We start from the raw sequence: 26873 nt of genomic DNA, 5'->3' as shown, positions 1-26873 counted from the left end.
GGCACAGCTGAGGGAGAGAGAGGTAAGCGCTGACTGCCGGGGGAGTGTGGATCAGGTAAGTACATCTGTTTTATTCCAGTCCCCTAGACAAAAACAAGCACTTGCAATGCGAGGGTAGCCCCACTGCAAGGGGAGTTTTTTGGTTTGCCTCGAGATGTTCTTTAACAATCCCTATTGGACTGTGTTTGATGACCAGAAGGGACCATCTATAGTTGCTACAGTATCAGGAGTAGACTGGTAAGAGGTCTCCTGGACAGCTTTATTAGTTCATTAATTAAACTGGTCCTCCCAATCTTCTGTTTATAGCAAACCATCCTGATTCACCGTGAGATCTAACTTACGCAAACCATTTTGCTAATCTGTTCTCGGGACCCTTTCTGAGCTGGTTGAAGGATGAGGTGCCTTTACACAGGCTTTTACCTGTGTAAAGCAGGCTTTACACAGGTAGAGACTGCAAGATTAGACAACAGCCACTCTAGTATGTGTAGAGCAAACACTGCTTAATAAAAGAGACAGGGCGTATTTGAATAGGTTGAGTATGTCTGTTTACTTGTCCTTTCAGCCTCAGTCCCTGGGTCCTCCTCCTGTGTCTGCACATCTGCATGTGTTGACTTTGCCATTGAGGAAGGTAATGAGGTTGCTGTATAAGGGGAATACAATGTAATGGATTTTTTTTCCTTCTGCCCTGATCCTAATCGGCTAATTTCTTCTCTTTAATTAAGAGTCAATTAACAATTTAAGTATAATGCAAATTATATGAAAGTTGGTAGTTCTTTAATTGCAAAGTTTGTGTTTTTAATATATTGCAGTCATGGCCCAAAATATTGGCACCGCTGCATTTCTGTCAGATAATGTACCACTTAGCGCAGAAAATCGTTGCAATTACAAATATTTAGGCATTCTCGTGTTTCTTTTGTTTGTACTGGTATGACGCAAAAAAGTGGAAAAAAAAAAGCCAAATCTGGCACATTCCACGCAAAACTCCAAAAATGGACTGGACAAAATGATTGGCAACTTCTCCAAATTGCAGGAAAAATTACATTGCAAGTTTTTCTGGAAAAGCATGGACAATCTGAAGGTTACAAGTCCATCTCCAGAGATGTTAATGTTCCTGTGTCCACTGAGCGCAACATTGTCAAGAAGTTTACAGCTAATGGGACTGTAGCTAATCTCTGGGGACGAAAGAGAACAATTGATCAAAGATTGCAATAAGGATTATTTGAATGGTGGATAAAGACCCTCGATCTACTTCCAGACAAATTCAAGCTGACCCTCAGGCACAGGGCACAACAGTGTCAGCTTGCACTATATGCCGCCATCTGAATGAAAAAGGACGCTATGGTAGGAGACCCAGGTGGACCCCACTGCTGACACAGAAACATCAAAAAGCCAGATTGGAGTTTGCCAAAACTTACCGGAGGAAGCCAAAATCCTTTTGTGAGAATGTGCTGTGGACAGACAAAACAAGATTACAGCTTTTTGGTAAAGCCCATCATTCTACTGAAGCACCTAGAAATGGTTTCAGACAAAGTGCTGGAGAGTACCAGACTGGCCAGCAATGATTCCCGATCTGAATCCCATAGAGCACCTGTGGAGAGATCTCAAAACAGCAGTTGGGAAAAGGAACCCTTCCAAGCTGAGAGACCTGGAGCAGTTGGTGAAAGAAGAGTGGTCCAAAATTCCTGTAGAGAGATGTAAGACACTCATTGATGGTTACAGGAAGGGATTCATTTCAGTAATTTTTTCTAGGGTTGCACAGATACCAAGTACAGTACTCGGTACAAGTACGAGTACATGTACCGATACTTTTGAGCTCCAAGACTAGACTAGAGAAAAATTCAAAAAGTAGGAGGCAGCTGTCATTTGTAAGGAGCACACAGAGCTCCTGGGATTTGTACATCTCTGTTTTAATGTACGATTTTGTTTTTATAAATATAAATAAAGGGATGCACAGATACCAGTTTTGCGAGTACGAGTACTGGTACTTGCCGAGTACTTACAAGTACGAGTACTGATACATTTTTGTTTATTGTCATGTGACAGTTTTTCTAAAACAATGCAGACTAATGATTTCAGGACAGTGGTGGAGTGCCAGAGCCAGGTCCCAGCTGCAAGCGCTGCAACCCTGGTAGATCTCATGAAAATGCCAAGTATCTGCAATGGTACTCAAAGTATCTGTGCATCCCTAATTTTTTCCAAGGGCCGTGCTACCAAGTATCAATGGAGGGTGGCAATAATTGTGTCCAGTCCATTTTTGTAGTTTTGCGTGGAATGTGTCAGATTTTTTTTTTTGTGTCACACCAATAGAAACAAAATAAATACACCTGAGAATGTCTAAGCAATAGCAACAATTGTCTTCACCAAGTGGTGCATTATCTGACAGAAATGCAGGGGTGCCAATATTTTGGCCATGACTTCCCTTCCCGACATTGTAGGGGAAGCGTTTGTCCTCACCCACCCATCCCTCTTTATAACTTACAATTCTATCACCTTTTCATTTGGTATGGCCACCTTTTAGGCATACCTAACAGCGTGGCCACGGGCACACCTCAGGTCACATTAGCTTACTGGCACAACTCAGCCCACACTATATTATACGGTATATATGCCCGACCACAATTTCTTTCATCAGATGCTGAAATAGGGACAAATGCATATTCTGCTTTGCATGCTTTTCCTTTTTGCACTCTTGTAGCAGTGTATGTTAGCTTATGACCTGTTGAAGGCTCTACATGATACTTACTAACTGCTTGTCATCCTCAGTTTGACAGCTGGGCATAGGACATGAGCGTGGACTGAGACTGCTGTCATTAAAACAGGAAATATGCGTTTTAGGCAACTGCATTCAAATGAGAGGGGCTCGGTAGTCTTCTCAGCCATTTAATAAATTGTACTACTCTGCTCGTTATTGGGGAATTATTATAAAATTTTTGGGAGCAGTTATGAGACAAGTTCAGAACCATGCAACTTCCTGAAGTTTTGGTCCAAAGGCAGGCATAGTGATAGTCTCCTTTACTATAATTACCATCATTTGATTGACAAGCGGAGAAATGACAGCACGAAACATTGTGACACATGAACTCCCCTTTAAATGATTTGAACGTGGACTTTAATCATTTTGGGTTCCTTTTATAAAGTAAGCAAGCCTTGTGGGCTGATTTTGTTTTCTTATGTTTTTATGTGAGAATGGTTTACGATATTATGACAGTGTACAACTAATGATCAGTCTGTAATTATTGGTCATATGGGTTCAGAAAAGACAAAATAATACTGGTAAGCTGAGTGAGCTTAGACATTTTAGTGCGTGTTACTGTGCCCTTTAGGCATGGCATTTTGTCAATTTGAAGCAACAATTGAACCCAATCTGTGAACTTCACATGCATATTATCAGCAGCAAGTCAGAAAATATTCTTTATTGTACCTAAATTTGAGTTGTCTGTAGTTGCCCGAATCCACAGCAAACACATAGAACCTAATGTGGTCAATAGAAGGGGACTTGCTTCTTGCATCACCAATGACTTTCAAAGGTTTGATTCTGAAAGGTGGCTGTGGAACATCTTAACACTGGCACTGGCTGTCTGTATAAGCAGCAAGGAGAGTTTTCTAGCATCACAAATAAGTGTGTTCCAAGACTGACAAACTATCACCAATGAAAGTGTGATGGACTGGTGCACTAAAGCAATAAATCTGTGAAAACCTAAATAACTTGGCAGGTATGCTATGCTACATGTATGAATACCAATCCTTTTTTTTTTGGTCAAAGTGTGCCATGTGTTTTTTTGGATGCAGTGACCTGTGTTAACATTGCATTTTGTGGTTTCCAAGAATACTGTCAGTAATACTGTCACAGCTTCATCATTCAAAACACATAGAACATGCTTTAACAGTTGCCTGCGTGTCTTTTTTCACCACGGTAGCATGCTGTATCTTTTTAAAACCACAGCACAGGGCAGATTATACAGCCACATGTATATAAATAGACCCATTTGGGCTACATCCATACTGGTGGTCCCAGACTATTAGCTACTCAGTTGGCCAGCAGAGAAGCTTTACCCCATGCACATGCTGTTAGCTACAGCCGTACGGCCAGATACTCTGTAAAAACCAATGGCTGGTACTGCCACTCATCCAAGCGGTTACATGTGATTAGGGGCTCTGTTTGCCCCTGGATGCAAAAAGTTTGCATCAAGGGATGACGTTTTTGGCTGCAAAAAATCTGAATGCAGCTATTTGCCTGGTTTGTATGCAGCCATAGCACAGAGTGGTGATGTGTCTAGATGCGGCTAAACTTCAATTCCACCATCTTTTAGTCACCCGTGTGAATTTAGCCTAAAAGTAATATTACAGCAGCAGCTGGGGTGTAATAATCCTTATAAACCACAGGGGAATGGCATTGTTGGAATGTGACATTACATTTCTTAAATGCCTGGAAAAGTGCAACACAAAAAAATTGTTACAATTGAAGAGAAATTAATAATATACATAGTTTCATAACAGAGGCTGAGATTGTAGTGAGTTGGAAGCACACTTATTAAAGCTTGTCATTGCCTTCCAAGATAGAATTATGCTATTCGGCCCCCCTGGTATGTTACATATACAGGTAAATTGCTGTTACCTTCAGGCCATTGCTGTACACGTTACATCTCCAGCTGTAAAATGGTTTGTGCAAATTAGTCTGACACCTACACCATTGTTTCTCCCCAGTGTGATTCCTCTCCACGGGGGTCTACAGAGCAACAAGCACTCTTCCAGAGAGTCCTTCTCTTCATAAGGCTGCCTTAAAATAGCCACAGCCGGGGCAGTCATGTCTTGTACCATGTTGTGTGGTTTATTTTTATTTTTTTTACAACATCTGTTAGTTGTGGTAAGCACAGGCCATCTGTAGGGAACACGTAATGTTCTGGCAATCTCCTGCTGTTTCTTTTTCTGTGGCCACTGCTGCAAAATTCCCAGTGCTTCCTGCCTATTCGACACTCACGATATCCAAGCATTGTCACATGATAAAGGAGGTCCGAGCATTGTCATAGGATGAGCATTGTCACATGACAAACACAATACTTTGGCGGCAGCTGTGTTGGACAGGTGTGCAGAAGGGGGCACTGGCGAGTGCAATCTAAAGTGGAAGGCTTGTGGACTTTACAGAGACACGGTCACTTTATCCTGTCTAAGTGAGGTGTTTCAAGCTATACTGAAGTCAATCGGCACACAGAAGTGCACACCCTACCTACTCATTGCTTACATGTTTTTCATCCAGGCTTTGCTGTGATGCATCACTCCCTAGTGACAGTAGTCTAGTGGTCTGAGAACCCCTGCTTATGATTATGGGAAATAATTCATGGACACACCCACTGCAGGCTCCTTTTGTATGCCTCATGTAATCTAAAAGGTCAGTTCTAAAATAATTCTCACAACCGCTAGATTCAAAACTAACTTGAAAATGTCAATGTAATTTGTGAGAGAGAAAATAACAGGCAATGTTCATAATACACCTCCATATATTTTCAAGATTTCAATAATGGTTTCTTCATAAACTTGGTATAATCTATATGATTGCTGTGAATATTAATGCTTTGTCCCCATCTGCCTATGTACCGCGTTGTGGCCCGCTTCCCTGAAAAAAAAAACAGCGATGGTGTGATCTGTGACGAGGCAAATTGCCTTGTCTTCCGTTGGGGCTGCGCTTTAAAAAGTGGACAGTGCAGTCCCAACCCCCATTAACCCCCCCCTCGAAAAAAAGTAGAACTACTCCCTCCTATCCCCTACAACCAAGGACGGTGCCATCTTAGCCTCTATTTGGATTGCAGTTGCCATGGCGATCAGCTACGACACCAACCATTTTAGGACTTGAAAGATTGGTTGAGAGGTGAAATACGCACACTGACAACCTTGACAGTTGGCACGCCTTCAAAGTGACTGTGTTTTTTGGTAGACATTAAATTGGTGGGTAAAGTTCTTCTTTAAATAAAATATTGAAAGCAAATAATACCTACCTCAATTTGACTTTGTATTGGCCTCTTGCAGCTCTCCGTGCAGCAGATCTCAGCCTGGGAGAGAGACATGCAGCTTAAAGATCCAATCAGTTGTGTTGCAGAAAAAATCACCAACACTCCATATAATTGCATGGAACAAATTTATTATGAAGACTTCGTCACACATGTTATAAAATCATATGGACGTTTTGGGGCCTCACAGGGTCCCTTCCTAGTGGTGACCTAGTGACCACTTATATTGTGCTTTCCCTGCCCACCCTGTAGCTTATCCATAGTCTCTAACTCATGTAAGTCTGCAATCTCTGACCACCTTCTGTAGCATTACGTATAGTGAATATAATGTGCGGCCCCTTGGTGAAATCAGGGGCCACAGTTGGCAGGGGTCACATTAGTTGATGGCCATTGCTCTACAGGATAATTTTTGGCCAATTTGAATCTCTTTAGCCGCACATTGATTTTAGTGTATCTCAAATAAGGTAACTGCCAGCAAGCAGTTAAACCTCCCAATAACGAGGGAGTGAAATAGTCCATGCATCCCTAGTCTAAAGCAGCGCTTCTCTTGCCTTCACATTAGTTTTCCCTTTTATGTACTGTTTGAGCTTCAGTTTAAAAGAATTGAAAAGGTGAAAGTGTACTTTTTATTAAAAACGATCTACTCTTGGGCTGAACAGGACAGTGAAAGGTTTTTGTATGTCTCGGTTTAAGTTTTGTCCTGTGGCTCCGAGGTACCCCTCCTGGTTTCATGGAATAGTTAAAATTGCTTTCTAAGAAAATGTATATTCTTTATCGGCTCTGAAAAAAAAAATGTTCCAGCAAATGTTATCCCTGATCTTCTTCCACATAGACCTGGTACCAAACATATCGGCTTTGGATATATGCAAGTGGCTTTCTTTGGGATAGCTATGTGTGTAAAGCTGGCCATAGCTGATTTATCAGGAAAAGGCTTTGACCCATCGGTTACCCTGTTGGTACCCCTCCGCTCAACAAAAGTCGACTTTTCAATCAAGTTTTCTTGATGGAGCCAGTCCAAAAGCTTTCGGCTGAACAGTGCCTGCATCCAAACACTGTCTGGGTCCAGGCTGATTACAATAGCTGGCAGTGGGTGGTTCTTCCCATTAGGAAAAAATCTTAGTTCATGACCAGACTTAATCTCCTTTTTCCATGTGCTGAGCAGTGATTGGAGATAGAAATGAAGGGTATTAGCACAATGTCTTTCTGACTACAGATGTAATATTGTGACTTTAAACCACTTTCCTATTACAGCAGTTGTGTAGGGTGTCTTAATATGACTGTGCAATCCAATAGGCACCAAAGTTAGACCCAGTGCACACGGTAACAGACCAGGTCTGACATGCTGCTCTACTTGCCCTGCAATCCATGTCTGTTTGAGAATGATCATGCTAAGGGGGGTGGCTGCAACTCAGCTCATCCTGTACAAAGCACTGGAGTGGGAGTGTAGGAGGCAGTATTTTCACTAACGGAAAACTATGTTTTAAATTAATTTCCAAGCAAATATCAGTCACAGATCATAGCATGTGTAGGTATAGGATTCTAAAGAGAACAGAAATTACGAGACATCACTTGAGCTTTTTAACATTATAAAGGTGGTTGGGTCTTATTTTGAAGGCGGTGTTGATGAAAAAGGGAGGGTAGAAGCCAACAAGATGCTTGCAGCCCAAAGTAAGTTGTATGAAAAGGATTGTGGAGGCGAGGGATTATCAAAGAGTCCGTTGTCCTGCACATCATAAAGTCTGCTTCGGAGGTCTGCTCATGTTATTTGTACACATTGAATCGCGCTGTTTGATTCGTTATCTGCAGCGCGTCGTTTGATTTATTTGGACTTTATTTCATTGCGCATATTATATGGTTTGAGTTTAGCCTGTAACTCTTGTTGTATTTTCCACTGTTTTTATATTTGTTTTCTCAGCTCGGCACATTATTGCATAAATGTATGAAAAGGAAATAGCACCCTGGGTGGTGTTGGTTGCATTGAAGGTCTTACCTTCAGAGGAGGCCTATATGTGATGTGGATGTATTTGAATAAGAAAAAAAACAAGTGTGTGTGTGTATACACAGGACAAGACCACACATAAATATATAAGACAGAAAAATGTATTTTTCAGCTTGATATTTGTTATTCTGCGTAACCTCTGCAGAGCCTGGCTCGTCCCCTTCGCTGCTTAACCCCGGCTGGGAGATGGAATAATAGCACCATTGTTCAATACATTGCTTTCAAATGCAGTCACTGCACTAAGTTTGATATATAGATGGAGCGTTGCAGGGGGATGTGGGCTGGTAGGGGAAGGTCTACCTCTTCTCCGGAGATTTCTTGGATCCTGGAGATGCAGTAGAAGTGTTGCAGCCATCAGATAAGACAGAATCTCTGCCAGATAATGTGTGAACATAGGAAAAAGCTGCAGGGCTAAAGGTAGAAACAGGGAACCTCTTATAAAAGTGTATTGCCATTTCTCTCGCCGCATTTTTAAGGATATTCTAGTGCTACTGTAAACTTGTCAACTAGGGTGTTCCCAAACAAAGTCCACCTAAAACAGATGTTTGCAAAGATGTGCAATAACCAATGAGACTCCAGCAGAGTGTGGAAGAGGGATAAAAAATTAGTTTTGATTGGTTGCTTGTGCTTACTGCACGTCACTCATTGCACTGTAGTGAAGGGTAAAGTAACTGGCAGCAGTCAGTCAATTTGTCTTTTTACTGCAGATGGATCAAGATGAATTTTCGTTTGTTATGGCTTATTGCACATAACTCTTTAGAGTAAAAAAAACAAACTCTGTAGGTTTTGTAAAGATATTAGTAGATAATAGTCAAGCTAGCCATACGTTGGTTGAATTTGTCCAAAATTTGACCAGTATATTGCCCCATCGGAAACCCCCTCCCCTTGTTGATAAGTCTGTTTTTTGAGTCAACTTTTGCCAAAGAGCTGCAGTCAATGCTTGATTTATAATAACAGCAGCACAAATGCTGCTGTCAGAATCCAATAGACCAGCGGCAGGGATTCCCCATCCATGCTGCATGGCCAGCCTTAGGCCCCACACTGGGGCTTATACTGTATTCCGGGATTTCTACGGCTTAAAAAAAAGAAATAAAACTTGCTTTATCAGTACATTAAACTGAAACAAGTATTTACAATTATCCTAATAAGCAACATACCGTTTTTCTAACATTTGCTAACTATTTTATAGCGATGAATAATTCAAAACATCTGTAGTAACACACATTTCTAGTCAAGTCCATAAATAGCTAAACCATGTGTGATCTTACAAAAGAGAGACAAAAGTACAGAGTCCAAGTATTAAAGTGTATATCTGGGCAAAACAAACAAACAAAAACATATTTTCCCATGGTAATCTCTTGAAAACAGCTGCTAGTGCACAAAAATGACCTTGGATCCTGTCAGAAATCTAGTGAGCTGCTGAATTGAGATAACACTGCCCCTGCCACACAGAAATCCCAAGCTGCTTTGTCAGCCCTGCTCGGTAATCTTCTTCCGGACTACTGAACACTTCCCGCTTATGTTCTACAAATGAGGAGAGGGAGGGATTCTGAGAGATCAAGCGGTATTTTTCTGTACTTGCAGAAGGGATAACATTTGCATGTGCATGTATTGCAGAGATGCACTAAATATGAGTTTTGTTTATTATGCCCTGACATACATTTGAATAATACAGTATTACTGCATATTAAAGTCTTCTAGTAGTTCGCAAATGTTTGGATATGGCTGAATAAATATTGTAGGGCACAGTATTGCACAGCACTAATGTGTTTCCCCTGAGGACCCCCCTCCCTTCATCAAACCCCATTGTATAAACTGTCAACATCTATTACATTGTTATATGTGGCATATAATACCATTAGCCAGAAAGGTAGGCGTTTATAGGATAAGTGCACTTATTGTTTAGGCCTCCTTTGAGGTGATGTCACTGCTTCCTCCCTGCCCATGTACAGATGCATACTTACTGTTGTTTGACATCCTGCTGTGAACGTTTCCTCCTCCTGGCTGCATCTGCACAGTACATCCCCATTGACTTTTAAGACGCTCATCTACCACCGTCTCCCGATTTGCCGATATCCTATCTCAACAAAGTCATTGTAGCAGTTAATCTACCCGGTCTTCAATGGCAGAAACTACACAGATTTAGTAAAAGAACAATAATATTGTACACGAAACTTGAATACATGTAAAAGTCACAAATGCTGAAATCCAAATATATTCACACAGAAAATACACTATTATCTCCCTTTAGACAAAAACTGAACTCTGGAAGTGGCGCCCACAAAGAGGCAGGCAGAGGAAAAGTACTAGTCCCTAGTATAGCCTGTGGTCTCCCTGCAGCTTAGCTTTTCTCCATTACTGACTTAGCATGCCGCCTTCTGCACTATGTCTGTGTGTGGAGGTGGCCATCTTAACCCCCCTGGCGGTCTGATTATCTCCAGGTTTAAAAAAAAAATGTTTTACTTTTAAATCTCCTGCCAGTTCCGCCCCCCCGACGGGGGCGCTCGCAAGGGACGGAAGACGGATGCCGGCATCGGCCGGAAAGACACAGCGTGGCTCGTGGACAGGGTAAGTTACGCACAATGTAATCCCGATTGTGGCTCGGGGTTACTGCTTTTGGTACTGAAAATTAACCCCGAGCCACACTCCGGAATACCGCCTGGGAGGTTAATAGAGACACGTCTTTGCTTCCTTTTGTCCGAGCCTCCAGCAAGGAGGACAGTGAGCCACACAGTAGTGACATCACTGAATCTCACTCCAAATCTCTGGATAGTAGCAGTCAGTGCCTTAGATCTCACACTGCAGATATATAGCTATGAGGCTGTATGCTCAGGAGTGCCCAGGCATCCTCGCATACCAGAATGTTCTGTTTTTCAGGAGGGATTCAAGACAAAAAATAAATGTTCAGGATATTGCTTAGGCAAAATTAACACTGTCAATGTCATTGTTCCCTATAAGAGAGCAAATCTTCACCTTTTTAAGTTCAGGTCTACTGAATAATATGTCCGCATTCTATGAATGCAGAAAATCGAAAAAAGGCAGAGTTTGTTCTCCACCTCCTCGTGTCAGCATAATAAATATTTTCATTTATTTATATAGGATTTTTACATTGGATCCCATTGAGGTATATTTTTCAGTGCCAAAAGTATTTCTTCAATCCACCATGGCTCCTTGATGCTTGAAATGTCTCCAAGACTCTTGCCTATAGCTAAACACATCATAGAGGTGGATTATGGATTATAACTGCATTTCCCTTGATAATATAGCAGGCCAGTCTGCGAGGGTTCCGCTTAAAGCTGCATATTTTTTTAGAGTATGGAATTCATATAGACTCCGAATGCAGCTTCAATTTCAGTTTAATTCCTGGATCATTCCTTCTTTTTCTTTTTTCCATGCCAACCAGTCATATATAATTAAAAAGGGCTGGTAGGTTCAGTAATTCAGCATTGGAAGTTGGAATCATTCCGCAAGGGGAGAAAACTATGCAAGTTATCTGGAAATGCTCCTTTAACCTTCTGGCTCCCAGAATGACCCGCACAAGGTCTGCAAAGAATTAATTAAAATAATATATATTTAAATCTGTTTTTCATTTTATGGCAACGTTAAATCATTTTTCTTTTCCTAGGGTCAGAAGATATGTATTTTTTTCCATTGCATAAGCTGTAGCGTTCAATTACAAGAAGAAAGTCTACAGCAGTCCACACGTCAAGCCTGTGTAATTGAAGCTCTCCATAGCTGTGATGGCATGCCATAGTCCATGGATTAGATCACAGGATATGCCTTCACAATTGAATTCCCGGCATTGCGGGGGCCCCGGGGTCACACAGTATATGGATAAACTCCATTTTTTTTAGCTCAATGTGCGCCATAGAAAATGAACCCTGTTGAATTTATTTTTGTAATTTTCTAGTATATCTAGTAACTCTTATCAAACATAAAATATTTTGGGAGATGACAAAATTGTTGAATTACCAAGACCTTTAAAGTGCCGTGAATTTTTGCTGTTTTTAGGCCATGTTCACATTTGCACGTTGGCATGTGGTTAAAGAGGAGCCCCGTAGTCTGTACCTTGACGCAGTTTCAAACCATGTGTTAGACAGAGTTCAATGAGAGCATGTTTAAAACATGTAAAGTGCATATAAAAGGACACTGTACATACAGTGCAATCCCTATATGTTTACAGGGCCTTACTCTTCAAACTGATCCCTGGGTCCCTGTGTAGACTTTTAAGTCCTAGGCCCAGGCTATATATGGGGCTTCAATTTCTGACTAAGTTGAGATTAAGGGCCTGTTTTGATGGGCTTTTGTTCGTTTCATGTGGCTTTTGCATACACATGCAAGTTGATGCTAATGCAAAAGCAGGTCAGAACCAGGTCAGCTTCAGGTTAAATGCAACTGTCAATTTGTTTTACCCAAAACATTTTTTTTTGTTTTGGATAGAATGGGGAAAGATTAGAACCCCTGTCAGATTTTACTGCGGTCTGGGACTCCATTGGATTTATCCTCACTTTCTGTCTTAGGGACAGCATTTTACCAAGGGAAAATCTGCAACAGGGAAACAGACAACAATACAGAGGTTCTAGTATTCCTCTACATAACTTAAAAGAAAAAAACATTTTTACTTCTGTATGCATTGCTGTTAGAAAGATTACCCCACATTTCCTGTATTGAGGAAAACCTCTTTAGCAGACAGGAAGTGAAGTAATTCCTCCAGTGGAGCCTCCAACAGCAGTAAAACTTGACAGGAGTTCTAATCCTTCTCCACTCTATCCAAAACTATAGATACACTTTAATGATCTTAGAAATGTCTCAAACTGATGCCATTAACGCAAGATCAAACCCCAATAACACAGGCCCTAAGCCCTTCCTCCTCTTGTGGATCAGCTCCATCTTATCAGAATGTCAGTGCTCAATAGTGGCTCAGATGCACAAATGGCAGGGGGTGGCGCTCAGTGGCGACTCTAGGAACAATATATAGGGGGGCACATAAGATACCGCAGTCAAAACTGGGGGGGCACTAATGTCACCACTAAATCATACCACTGAAAAAAACTAAGTATATATAAATAAGATTAGAAATATGAGAGTAATGCGGTATGCAAGGATACCTTGTTATTGTACTAACATACTAACCCCTCATCTATCCACTAGCATATCTAATCCTGTACAGGCTGTCAGGTGGGCTAGATGTGCTCTCAGGTGGGCTGTGGGCTCTATGCAGGCTGTGTGCGGGCCCCCCATCATCAGGCTGCTAAAACACTTACCTTACCACTCAAGCGACTTACCTTACCACTCAAGCGACTCCGCAACAGACCAAGCCCCGTTTCCTGAAAACTCCCCTTCCTGCATTTACAGGAAGGTACCAAGTTAGAGGGAAGATGGGCCGGGAAACTACTAAGTGCTGTACTGCACTTATTACCAACAGCAAAAACAGTGGTGGACCTAAGGAACAACCCCCCCCGGCAGTCTCTGCACCAGAGGAGCTTACATACTAACGTCCCCCACAGTCTCACACTACTATTATTATTATACATTAATATATCTCTGACATATACTGCAGAGATGTACAGAGGACACCGAGCCAGCTACATCAATCTCTGTACAGAGGAGCTTACACTCTAATGCAGGACGGCACCGGCTGTACTACAAATCCCAGCAATATGTTATACAGCAATGCAGAACTGTATATGAATTGGACTCAGGACTTTGCAATGCACTGGCCTCTGGACTTGAGACCCCACACATATCTGAGATGCCACACGGTCAACCTGAGAGTGACCATAGATCCTGCACAGCCCATCTAAGACTCCCTATGGTGGGCTCTGCATGGTCTTAGGTGGGCTGGTCAGGGTCCCTTTCCCTGTACCTCCACCCCACCTTTTTTTAACCTGCTGCTGGGGTCTGGCCTCTTCCGGCGCTGCTGGGAACCGACCGGAAATGACGTAATTGGAAATCGCCGTTGGAGATCAGAACACCAGCAGCCAGTGGCGTACCTAAAGAACAAAGGGCCCTGGTGCAAGATTTTTTTTTCAATGCCCTTACTGGCCAACTGACCACCTGAGAGCCTGCACTGGCCACCTGAGAGCCTGCACTGGCCACCTGAGAGCAGAAAAACGAGCTCAGGGCTCCCACTGATTCCGCAATATGTTGACTAGTATAATAAGTTCATTATATATATTACAGTGTAATAATAATAGAAATAAAGTGCACAATAAATGCACTTGAAACATCCCAAAACCATCTCCCCCTCTCTCCCTTCACACACCCCCCCCCCCCCCCCTCCTTTTAAGTTCTGTTGGAAGTTGTAGTCCTCTATAGCCATTACCATTCTGCATTTCTGTATAAAGTATTGCTGGGAGTTGTAGTCCTCTATAGCTGATGCCATTCTCAACTGCTGCAATGCAGAATGGCACCAGCTATAGAGGGCTACATCTTCAAGCAATACTTTGTAACTGATGGAATTGTTCTTCATTTATGTATAGAGGGTTACAAACAATGTGACTTAAGGCACATACGTTGTTTGACTGTCCTCATGGTGAGAACTCATGCAGCAGGGAGAGGTGATGGTCTCTGCAATCAAGTGGCTGCTGCTAGTTCCTCCTGGCCGAGGCCCCAGCGCTGCCCCATAGTGTGCCTGCAGGCTGCTGTACTCGGCGTCGGCGAGGTACTTCAAATTCCGCGGCTATTTTCCCCTAGCGTCGGCTATGGGGCGGATGTGACTGACGTCTTGTTCGGTGCTACAGGTGGCCTCTCAGTCAGAGCGGCGGAGGGAGAGACTATTTTCTCGTTGGAGGGGGAACTGGGCAATTTCCACCCCCCCCTGAGAAAATGGTCTCTCCCTCCGCCGCTCTGACAGGGCTGGCCACCGGCCTCACTGAACAAGCAGCGGGTGCACACTCGTATCCGCCACTGTTAGCGGGGGGGCAAGGGCTAACCTAGGGGGGGGCCCCTTGCCCCCCTCTAGCGACGCCACTGGTGGCGCTTAACCCTCAAAGGGGGGCAGTAGAACTAAACCCATTCATCCTCACCTGCCCTCCAGTGATGAGACATCTGTGAGCTCCCTTGCTGGCATAGACATCTTCTCCATGATTTCTTCCAGGTTCACGGACTTTGGCCATCTTGAATGTCCGGGATGACTCCCATGCAATTCACTGAACGTTGTCAAGAATCTTACAAGGAGGAAGATGAGAAGCATTTATTGCAGAACAGTAATAAAAATAATTCCCACACACAAGTTTTCAGATCAGGACTTTAGTTACCCTTTACCCTCGGCATGGACGGAAGTTGAGCACCCCTGTGCAGCCTGGCCCTAGAATCCACAGGGATCAGTTTGAAAGTTAACACGGGTACTTTCAGGAGCCTCTAAGTGGTTCAACTTCTGCGCTATTACCTTTTTAGAAACTTTTTAGGCCATGGCAGCTTCACTCCTTCTGCATAAGCTATATTTATAGTATATAATTATGTAAATAAATTCTATAAGTGTACAATAGAGTGGTTGCACATTAGCCTACACTAAGTAGAGCAAGCATTAGTTTTTATGCATATTTAATGGCTTGGAAATGGCTTCCCATTCCCCTCACCGGTCAATAATGCTAGGTGCCTTTTAAGTATGGATACAATATCTGGTTTTTCATATTGTTCTGATAAAGTGATGATGATTAGACAGCAGGTAAAGGAATAAACACTTTCCTTAGCATTTGTGAAGGTAATATACCCAAAATGTAAAGCAGATTTTTTAAAAATATAGTATAATCCAACTTTCAGTGATTCCGTCGTTACCATAAAAAAAATCTGTTCAAAACTATAATAGCTTGCGGTCAATTTTATTTTAAAGAGTTTTAAATTGGTGAGAATATTTACCTATATTACATACATTCTTTTAAATTTGCATACAATGTGCAGTTGTGGAAATAGTTTTTCACAGTCGGCTTACACAGGTAGAGGAATCATTTTGTGCTGCGCTATACATAGCAGGGATGGTGTTTGTTGAGTCGTGAAGTACCAGACGTGTCACTATGGAAAATCACACTGAGAAGAGCACACAAGGGAGCCAAGACTCGATGCAAAGTGGCCGGTTAAGGAAGAGCCAGGAAGGAGGGGTAGACGCACCAGATTTTGCTGGGTCATAAGGGACTTTTGGTTCCTTTGCTTGCAAGCTAATCCTGAGATAACTAATTTACTGCAGTGTGTTCTTTCTCTGTGTCTGTGTAATTTTCCTTCTATTTCACTACTACGTTCTGTAGGGAAATGTAAAAAGTACAGGGCAGCAAACCGGGAATATGGGTATTGATTGATGGGAAAAAAAAAGAAATTTGGGTGCCCGCTGTAAATTTGTTGGACTCCTGAATTTTGTTCAGCCTTGTATCATGCATATAAAATAGTTTGATATGGATCATTCTGACCAAAATTATGAGGCTGAGTTACTAAGGAGTTGCGTGGTCAAAAATGTGTGTGAATATTTACTGCAATTATCTAGTCATGTGCAGATAGAATAACTAAATAGGGATTTGCTTTTCACATTATCAGAAAATTGAAGTTAATCTGCGCACAACTTATTGTGTTAACTTTCTCGACTCCTTTAGTTATTTCCCTCCTGTGTGTCCCATGGCTTGCTAAAGTGGACCTTTACACTCAAAAATAACATTCTACCAATGCATCCCTTTTTATGTATGATTGTTAACATAGACATGTCAGGTGTAAAATGCTGTGATTATGAAATACTTACACTTGCAGAGCATTCTCTTCCTGCTTTGAAAGGGCGAAATTACTTTTTAGTTTGGCAAAGCAATGCACACTGGGATTACCTTGTCATCAGCAGAGCATTGTTGGGAAATCTCATCTGTAATCCCATGAGATCTCAGGGAAAGGCATTTTCCTCCCAAGAGATGATATGCATGGTCACGTATCTAGTCGCATGTCCTAGTCACATGTGCCAGAAATCCAGGAAGTAAAAGGAGAGCTAGTAATCTACCCTTAACATGGCCACTGTCAGACTGGGAACGAAAAGAGAAATAAGGTATGCAAAGAATACAAAGCCGGCAATTAGCTAGAAGTATGCGTTTGTAGATTGTCATTACTAAACATTTCTAAAGGTGTGTTTGTTGTTATTTTAAAGATATGGGTAAAGGTCCACTTTAACTGTATGTTTGATTAGAATTACTGAAAAACTTCTTAAGTCAAGGACAGAACATGACTCTCTCTCTGGAATACAGAATACCTCCCTCTACATTATGTAGAGAAGTAGAAGGGAAGGTGTTTTGTAGTCCTAAAACACTTCATGAGCGGGGCTGAGAACATTGCTTCTCCATAGATATAAGCACAGTGAGTGAGTGTTACCTCCCTAGGAAAGGAAGTGTGTTACTGGCAGGATCAGCCGGGGAAAACAAAGGGGGAAAAAACCCGAAAGTAAGACGTCTAAAGGCCGTGACACACTGCACGCGAAGCCGTGCAGAGCGAAGCAAAGCTATCCGGCACGGAGCTTTGCGTGCAGTCAGATGATTGACAGCACCCTCAGCCAATCGGCTCGTCCGTAACAACCTGCCAGCTGTCGCATCGCGCTGGTTTATCCGCGCGAGCCGATTGGCTGAAGTTGAAATTGTTCATCTCGGCACGCTCAGCTCCGCGAGCTCTCGCAAGCTGAGCTGCCGAGCAGAAAATTACATGACACACTGCTCGCAAAGGCAGCGCGCCCCGCTCTGCGCTGCTTCGCGTGCAGTGTGTCACGGCCTTAATGCAGCCACCACTGGCAAGTTGCAGTCTATTAGATTTTTGTTCTTGATGTTTAGATATGCATAAAAGGCCAACTCCCCAAATTTTTTTATTTTTTTTAAATGTTTGAGATCTGTTAGATTTTGTATTCATGTCAGAGTGCCATTTGAAGAGTTTTACATTCACTTCCTCTTCAAACTGAGACCTAGACAGGAAGTAGGGAGAAATCTCCTCTTTGGGAATGCAGACTATAATAAACAATCTAGCCAAGGCTATATACCTTTTCAAAATTTCAGTTGCACTTTAAATGCTAAATACCAAATTCTAGCTTTTTTTTTTTTTTGGGGATAATGACTGTTTTTAGTATATAACTTTAATACACAACAGTGGTGATAGAAAATAGAAGGCATCTTTGTTCTAATTAGCGCAGAAATTGATCACACTTGGTAGGATTTTTGATGTTGTCAAAACAATAAGCTGCATTTTCCTGCTTAAGGCTGCTAAGTAATATTACTTCATAAATGAACATGAAGTTCTGGTTCTTTTTCCTGTAAACTGAATTGTATAAATATTTAATTGTATAAATACACAGAAAATTAGAGGGTAATGTATAATTGCTTATGTAATCTATGACCGTGATAAAGTAGTCTTGTCATACGACGTTGATCTTCCACAGCGCAAAGGATAAATTGCGGCATGTAGTTGCCATCGAATGCACCTTGTTAATGATAAGAATGTGCGGCCTTCCTTGTGTCATAAATGGGTCAGAGAATTGTTTGTGTTACCAGTCAGACGTTTGTAGTGCATTATGGGATAAAGCTGAAGTTAGAAAGTTAGTGTATTATGGGTTATTGCTGAAGTCAAAAGTTTATCACAAAAGTACTAGGCATGGCTTGCAGGAGTTCCTTTATCACCCAGCCTTAAAGGAGAACTATGGGGTCAGGTCTTTTCCCCATAGTTCTCCTAAGGGTAACGGGAGGACACAAACTAGCGTCCTCCCCTCACCCAAACCTCAGTATACCGCGAGCTTATACTGAGACGCCGCAGCCGGGACGGCTCCACCCAGCTGCGTGAGTGACAGCTGGCTCTGCCTATCTAGAGGCAGAGCCAGCTGTACCCCGTCCCATCCCCTGTCTGTTCCGCCAGTCAGCACTGGAGTATCGGACAGGGGAGAGGGGGAATCCCTGCAGGGAGCAGTGAGTGACAGTCGCGGCTCTCTGCAGGGACAGGATCGAGAAGTGAGCGAGCGACGGTAGTTCTTTGCTCACTTCCGATCTATTGAGCCGACCTGTGACAGTTTCATTGTCACAGGTCGGCTAGAACTATGAGGCTGAGTGATTTTCTCCTTTTTAAATACATGGAAATGTTTAATTCCGGCATGTGCAATTTTCGGTATAGAAGGAGATAAAGAGATGTGTAATTTAGTATAACATAGATTTATTGCTATGCTGTCTGTTTTGGTAGATGTTTAAAGAGTACCTAAAAATAATAATATTCTAATAATAATAGTGAAAACAAATACCGTAAACTCTGTTATCCGGTATTCAACTAACCAGAACTCCTCGTCTAACAAGAAAAAAAAAATTCCCTGTGTACTCGCTGATCTGCCGCATGTATTATCCTGGAAACCATTGTGTGCCTATTTAATTTGTTTTAAAGGGTTATTAAACCCTCATTGGTTTTTGCATATATCCACTACTAGCAAGCAGTAGATATATGTAAAACGAAAAAAAAAAAACTTTTTCAAAGGGTTAATACTTACCTGTGTCTTCGCCGCGCTCTCCCGTCCGAAGATCTGAAATTTTTTCGGATGGCCACAAAGGATCTTGAGCCGGGCGCATGCACAGTTCAGATCTTCGGCCGGGAGACGAGGAGAGACACAAGGTAAGTCTATGGAGCAGCGTGCACCCGCACAGACTCCATGGGACATCAGAGGAGAGGAGGACAGAGGAGTCCGTGCTGGATCAGAGACCACACCAGCGCAGGAGGGACAGCGAAAAACTACAGGAAAGAAGAAGATGATCGGATTAAGAGGCATCATTTAAGGTAAGTCTTTACATTAGCAGTGTGTGTGTGCGGGGCTTTTGCCCTTAATGTCACTAAGTGTCTCTGTCTCAATTTGCTTTAGATTACTGCATTTCAATATTAATATGAAGTCAATACAGCGTTTATGGCATTAGTTAGACCTATTTTTAAGCGTAACTCTCAAGCAACCAGAAACTACATCTACCAAGCCCCATGGATGCCGGATAATGGGAAGTTAACTGTAATAAAAGACAGCAAACTGCCTAACCACTGTACTCCAAGTAAAAGGAGAAAAAAGAACTGTGGCATCGCCCCTACAGAGGAAAGCTACCTCTAAGCAGCTTTCAGACATTATGTATAACAAAAGGATGTGTTTAAAATGCAGATTCATGAGCTTGCATGTTTGTGCCCAGGAGAGGAGGAGCACTCGGCAGATTCCGCTTCCCCAGGAAAAGTTTGGCCAGATCTGACTTTAACATGCAACTGTCTTTTAATGTCTATGGGCTCCCTTACCTCTACTCCTTCATATTCTGGACACGGAGCTTAGAGTCACACAGAAGGGAAGGACTTTCTGCGGTTCTCGGTTAGAGATAGGTGGCAAACAAGCAGTTAGAAATTGACCAGATTCACCCTTTTATAAATGGACCTCTTAGGGTACTTCTCCAGGCGGTAATGAATATCTGTCCTTTCGTATGACACAGCCTGCTTGCTGAGATTTTTTTGCGCCAGCTGCCCTGCTAGCTAAAAGTATCTAAAACTCTAAAGTTGGTGGTATCCTCAGTTTTTTTTTTTCTTTTTATGTCCCTGTGAAAATACAGGCTAGGCTGTTCACTGGTTCATGTACTGCAGTTTGCAAGTTCTGCTTGCTTCCTTAAATAAGGCTGTTTGTGTTCTTTCACAATGCACTTACTTTTACTTTGATTATACCTCTTAAAAGTTTGACTCCTAACATTTTCTCCAGCTCTAAAAATCTATTTCCTTGGATTGGACACAACTTGAGGTTTGGAAGAGAAAGATGAAGTGTCAGATATATGAATTAAAATATTTGGAAATGGACGGTTAACCTGAGAAGGGTGGAGGAGGAATTACTTGGAGAAAAATGTCTGAGTGAGTTTGTGGTTTTGACAGCATTTGAGGTTCTGTCCTAATGGACTAAGTGAAATATCTATTGCTTAGCAAGTGGAGCTTTCATTTTCTCTCGCATTGACTGGAGATTATTGAGCTGCATGTATTGTAGCCTGTAAAAGTATAGAGCTTATGTGCTCAAATCCCTTCAGGACTACCAAGAACAGCAGCCCTTTCCTCTGAAATGATAGGCGGGCTCTAAAAGCCAAGGGATCACAGTAGCTGCTATGCCTTGTCTCTTTGCATTGTTCCTTTCAGTATTCCTGTGAAATGTTTTTAAATATTATTTTTCCTAGACCAATTGATTGCATGCACATGCATGCATTTTGGTGGATAGTTGGAACTTGGTAGTCTTTTGGTGGGGTAATTGAAGCTTGGTAGGCTTTTTGGTGGGTTATTTGAAGCTTGGTAGGCTTTTTGGTGGGTTATTTGATGCTTGGTAGGCTTTTGTTGGGGTAATTAAAACTTGGTAGGGTTTCGGTGGATAGTTGGATCTCGGTAGGGTTTTAGTGGATAGTTGGATCTCTGTAGGCTTTTGGTGGATAGTTGGATCTCTGTAGGCTTTTGGTGGATAGTTGGACCTTGGTAGGCTTTTGGTGGGATAGTTGGACCTTGGTAGGCTTTTGGTGGGATAGTTGGATCTTGGTAGGCTTTTGGTGGGGCAATTGAACCTTTTGGTAGGCTTTTGGTGGGATAATTGAACCTTGGTAGGCTTTTGGTGGGGTAATTGAACCTTGGTAGGCTTTTGGTAGGGTTTTGTAATTGAACCTTTTGGTAGGGTTTTGTTGGGGTAATTTAACTTTTGGTGGATAGTTGGAGCTTTGGTAGGCTTTTGGTGGATAGTTGGAGCTCGGTAGACTTTTGGTAGGGTACTGTGAGCTTGGTAGGCTTGTGGTAGAAATGCATCAAAATACATTATAATGGGAGTCAACATGCATTGCTATCTTCGAGTTGTTTAAACTGCTTTTTATCATTGCTGATATCTTAGTATTAGAACATTTGCTTTTTACTTACTTTGATTTCAACCTGTGTATACCGAAGGACAGCACAATGCACCTGGCCGTTATTAATCAGGGAACTCTAGGCCAAACAGCAGTTAAGGGAGCAGGGAAGAGCAGAGAGTTGCATGCACTCTGTACCTGGAAAGCAGCTGGGATGCCCTATGTGGGCAAATCACAATTTGAACTTTTTATTAAATTATTTTTGGCCTGTTAAATATACTATTAAAAGCATTTTGCCTATTTTATTTGTTTTGATAAGTGCACATAATGAAATACCTGTTGATCAGAAATCTTGTGAGCTTATGACGTTCTGTTCTCTCTACCTATGCTGACTGTTATCAGTTACATTGTCCTTCAATATCTCTGAGGACTGCAGAAGCCTCCCTCTATGCTATGAAGAAGAGGAAAAGAACAAAGTTCATGTATTTCTATCTTGTTTCTGTATGTAATATGTAAGCGCTGTCCTTCTAGGACAGAAAGTGTGTAACTGGCAGAATCACCAATTACACTCTAACGTCAGCCCATTTATGGACTGTTAGGAGGCAATATATTACATGTTTTGAAGTTTGAGTCCTTTTGTGTAATAATAATTTGATTTTTTTTTTTTTGCATTAGGATTATATGTGTTTGGTGGGGTCGTCTCTTGGGTTGTTAGTCTCAGGCCTACCAATGTCTTAGAATAGCCCTGTTGGAATTATTTGTGGCCACTTGTGAAACCGACTGAGGTAATTCATTCACCTGCCCAGCTGACAGGATGTAATTAAACGTTCACTCTGGCAATGTCTGGAGCATGGTAGGTAGGAAACATTGACATAAGTGCTTTGGCTTGTTTTTACGGTGTTACATAAAATGCACACTTACACCTGCTTTCATTGCAGAGGTCAGGCATTATTACCATTTAATGCTGCAGGTATAATAAATTACATGAAAATGTCTTATTTTCTGTGGTATGTAATTTCAGTTTAAATTAATATTTTAGGTGAAACAAAATGGATAGGTTGATGTGTTTTCCAAACTCTGACATGAACTGAAGTGCTTAAACGGCCGTTTAACTGAAAATAAAATGTGCTATACTTATGTTTTTTAATTGGTATTTGTGAAAGTTCCTGTATTTTAGAAAGAAAAATTAACAGATTTAAAGTGACATTTCACCCATCAACCAGCTGTGACGCTCTCAGCATATAGCCATATATAGACAATAGCCTGCTATATACTGAGTTTTGGGTCACGAGAGGATGCTGGTATATGTCCTCCGATGACACTGAAGAGAACTATGGGGAAAAAAAGTTTACCCCATAATTCTCTTTTTAACTGTATATCACTCGGCTGTAGATCCTCAAATCATCTCTAAATTGGTGCTGACACTGTCCTGCCTTCTAGAGGGTGGCTACATTTAAAACCATCTTGTTCCGCTGAAAGCAGTATTTTTGTACACAAAGATAACTTCCTGTCTACCAATCCAATCGAAGAAGCCATTTGATCACCTACTTTTGCCCCGTCAGCTTACATTGGCTGTATGTCAAAGTTATATAGACATATCTATAAAAAAAAAAAAGCAGAAAGGCAGATTAAAAATACCACCTTTTAACCCAGTTATGTATTCATTAAAGACCTTCTGAACTGTATTTTTAAACAGCAGTGCAATCTGTCTTCATATTAGACTTTTTTTTTTTTCTCCCTTCATAGCATGGTTCAGTTCACGGAGGCGAAGGCGCAGCACTGTATGTAAGGATTAGGCTGAAGGAAGGAAAGGGATGACCTCATAAGATATTGAAACTCCTTTACTATTCAGTCACAGGCTGGGGTGGTCCTTTACTGTAGTAAAGGCAATACAACATAGTCAAGAAAAAGTGAGGTTGGGACCTGGTAATGTTAAGGCGGGGTGGACAAATTAATATGAAATTTAGGAGCCAGCCTGTTCAATCCAGGAGCCAGTAGGATGGAAAATTAAGCTGACCCTAAACTCAGAAATTAAATCTTAAAAATGCATTCAAGTACTTTTAACTATTATTTTAACTATTACCAAAAATGCATCTTATTTGTGTATCACTCGGCTGTAGATCCTCAAATCATCTCTGAATTGGTGCCGACACTGTCCTTCCTTTCGGAGGGTGGCTACTTTTGTTCCCCATGGTCCCCGTGTGTTGTAAAGTAGTCACCGCTCCAAGATCGCTCCCGTGATGGACTACTATCTCGCATTTAGTTTACTCATTTGTATTAAGATTGTAGTCCATCTCGGGAGTGAGCTTGGAGCGGTGACTACTTTACAACACACAGGGACCATGGAGAACAAAAGAAGGCACCCTCCAGAAGGAAGGACAGTGCAAGCACCAATTCAGAAATGATTTGACGATCCACAGCCGCGTGATACACAAATAAGCTACGTTTTTTTACTTTTTAAGATTTAACTCCTGAGTTTAGTGTCACTTTAATATGGAATTCAGCAGCCAGTATGTCTAATCCAGGATCAGTAACTAGAGAAAACGTCAAAAGTTAGGGGCCAGCTGAAACTTTTAAGAAGTATTGGTTACCTGGCTCCTGGGATTTGTCTTGTCCTGCATGAAGGAAACTGAAGGCTTGAGTCCTACTCCGCTAAGCAAGGTAGACTGTCTCTTCTAGCCTTGCAAGTTTAAAAGTGATGATTTCATTCTCTGTGCAGTTTCTCACCAAGTCTGGGAGAGGTACGGCATCCTATGCTCCAAGGTCAATGAGTGCAAGTGACTTTACACAAGCTCAATGTCATACTATGGCCACCAAACCTTGAATGGTAACTGCAGCCTCTGCTGTTTCCTTCCTGTGCTCAAGAACCTTTTTGCAGCTCAGAGTCACACTGTAGTCCGCAAACCTTGGAGATCCACTGCTATGATTACATCCACCTCTTATTTCAAGCCAGTTCTCTTACCTGCCTGCAGTGCGGACAAGCTTCTATTAGGTTTGACATTTGCTTGGATAGTGTTTTAGGCCGATATGCATATAGCAGCGTATAAAAGCAGTTGCACAATTTATTTTGGATTTGTTCTGCAAATATACAATTGTTTTTAAAGTTTTGATAGGGGAAGTATTAGATTAGGCTTTTTCTGTTCTGTCCACTGGAGAGACTCCCCTCTCTTCCTGTCTTGCTGACCGCTGTCACCGGGACAGAAAGTGAGGAAAAATTAATTCTACAACATGCAAAAAGCAAAACAAAAACCCTTTTAGAAGAATGAGAAAGAATTAGAACTTCTGTCAGGTTTTATTACAGTCTTTAAACCAGTTGGAGAGATTTCCCCTCACTCCACCTGCAGATAATAGGGAATACCGAGACAGGAAGTGAAACAAAATCCATCCATCAGAAAACACACCACAACGTGTAACAGAGCTTCTAACCTTTTTGCACACTAAAGCAAAATAAATGTATTTAGCCAAGTTGAATTTTACCTTAATACCTTTTACTATAGTTTATTTTGCCACTGGCACTGGATTGCATGTAAGTCTTCATTGACATCTTATTGAGAGGCTTAGTAGGGTCGGCACATCTTAATAAGGGGAACAATAGGCAGGCACATCTCACCGAGGGGCTTAGTAGAGTAGGCACATCTCATTCAGATGCTTAGTAGGGTTGGTACATCTCACTGAGGGGCTCAGTGGGGTAGGCACATCTCATTAAGCGGCTTAGTAGACAAGCACATCTAATAAAGGTGCTTAGCAGGCAGGCACATTTCATCGAGGGGCTTAGCAGGGTGGGCTTAGCAGGGTAGGCACATCTCATCGAGGGGCTTAGCAGGGTAGGCACATCTCATCAAGCGGTTTAGCAGGGTAGGTTCAGTACATCTCCTCAAGGGGTTTAGTAGGGAGGGACATCAAGGTTTGCTGTTTTTCTTCTGGATTGTGTTGTATGCAGCAGAGTAAAAAATGTTCTTGGACATTAATGCTTCAAGTGGCAAAACAGTTCGTAATTATATTTTTCATGTTTAGTGGAGCCCGGGTTAGATTAGAAGAAATATGACATATCCACATACGACCAGTTTTGGTTCTTTTACCTGCTTTGTGTGCCTTGCTGTATTCATTGCAGGTTAATTTGCCTTGCAAATGTTTGCTGAATTTGTATTTTGTGCGACTTCTTCCTTTTTTGCTCTGTAAACCAAAATGAATTCCATTTAGGCTATTATAATGTAAACCGGAATATCGTTTCCTAGTTGCCAATTAACCTCGGCTTCCAAGAACAGCTTTGCCTTCAGTGATTTGTTCTTGTGAAAAGTTTTATTCTTGGAAAAAAAATGTCTTCGTAATTCATACAATCAAAACAATCATACGTCTACGAGCAATTATGCATATCTCACTGACATGTATGGAACCAAATGTTCTGCTGTGTTTAATGGAACATATAACATTAGCTTAAAGTGAACCCTTCTTGAGAGAAACATGTGGCTGTCATTGCTGACTTCTAAAAATTCTCATTGCCTGGCTACTGTGCTGAACCACTGGGTTTAATACATGTTTATAATGTTAGTAGTTGAGAAATGTAGTTTGTATTTATAAATGAACACAGGCCTGCCATATATATTAGTTACATATGCACGTTCTGCATCCTATTACATAGTGCTACATAGTGGGTGTGCCTTGCTGACCCTCTTATCTCACTGTACATCTAACAGATGCAACACAACTACAGGGCTCAGTGTTATGCTACCATTCTGCCAACTTAGAAGCTGGGAGACAGTGTGTGATGTCAAGCAGCTGATTTTTTTGTAGCCCTTACTCTTAAGTAAGTAAAGTAAAAAGGGGCAATATAAAATTGCTAATATAGTGGCAAATATAAATGTGTAAAAAGTAATGATGCTTAAGGAATGATAATTTAGGAATGAGCATTCAGATCCTTGTGTACGCCAAGTTGAAACTAGGTGTCTTAAATTCCAATTAGGCATGAGCAACAAAGAAATCTAGTTTGGGTGAGCCATTGACTTGGCCCTTCCTGTTTCAGTTTGACATCAGATTGTTAGTTGATATTTAACAGCTACATAGGCCCTAACACCC

The 26873-nt window shown here is 41.7% G+C and overlaps 1 protein-coding gene across 1 annotated transcript in view; it reads left to right on the top strand.

The window, feature by feature from the left end:
- Positions 1–589: 589 nt before the first annotated feature.
- DIP2C (disco interacting protein 2 homolog C) overlaps positions 590–26873 on the top strand; it is a 358168-nt gene continuing 331884 nt past the window's right edge. The window contains exon 1 of the mRNA XM_018554178.1: positions 590–628. The gene's annotated coding sequence lies outside the window, so the exon portion shown is untranslated. The remainder of the gene's footprint in view (positions 629–26873) is intronic.

Source organism: Nanorana parkeri, unplaced genomic scaffold, assembly GCF_000935625.1.
Source record: "Nanorana parkeri isolate BGI_ZX_2015 unplaced genomic scaffold, ASM93562v1 scaffold145, whole genome shotgun sequence".
Taxonomy (NCBI): Eukaryota; Metazoa; Chordata; class Amphibia; order Anura; family Dicroglossidae; genus Nanorana; species Nanorana parkeri.
Note: the sequence above shows the minus strand (reverse complement) of the source record. Positions and strands in the feature narration are given on the sequence as shown.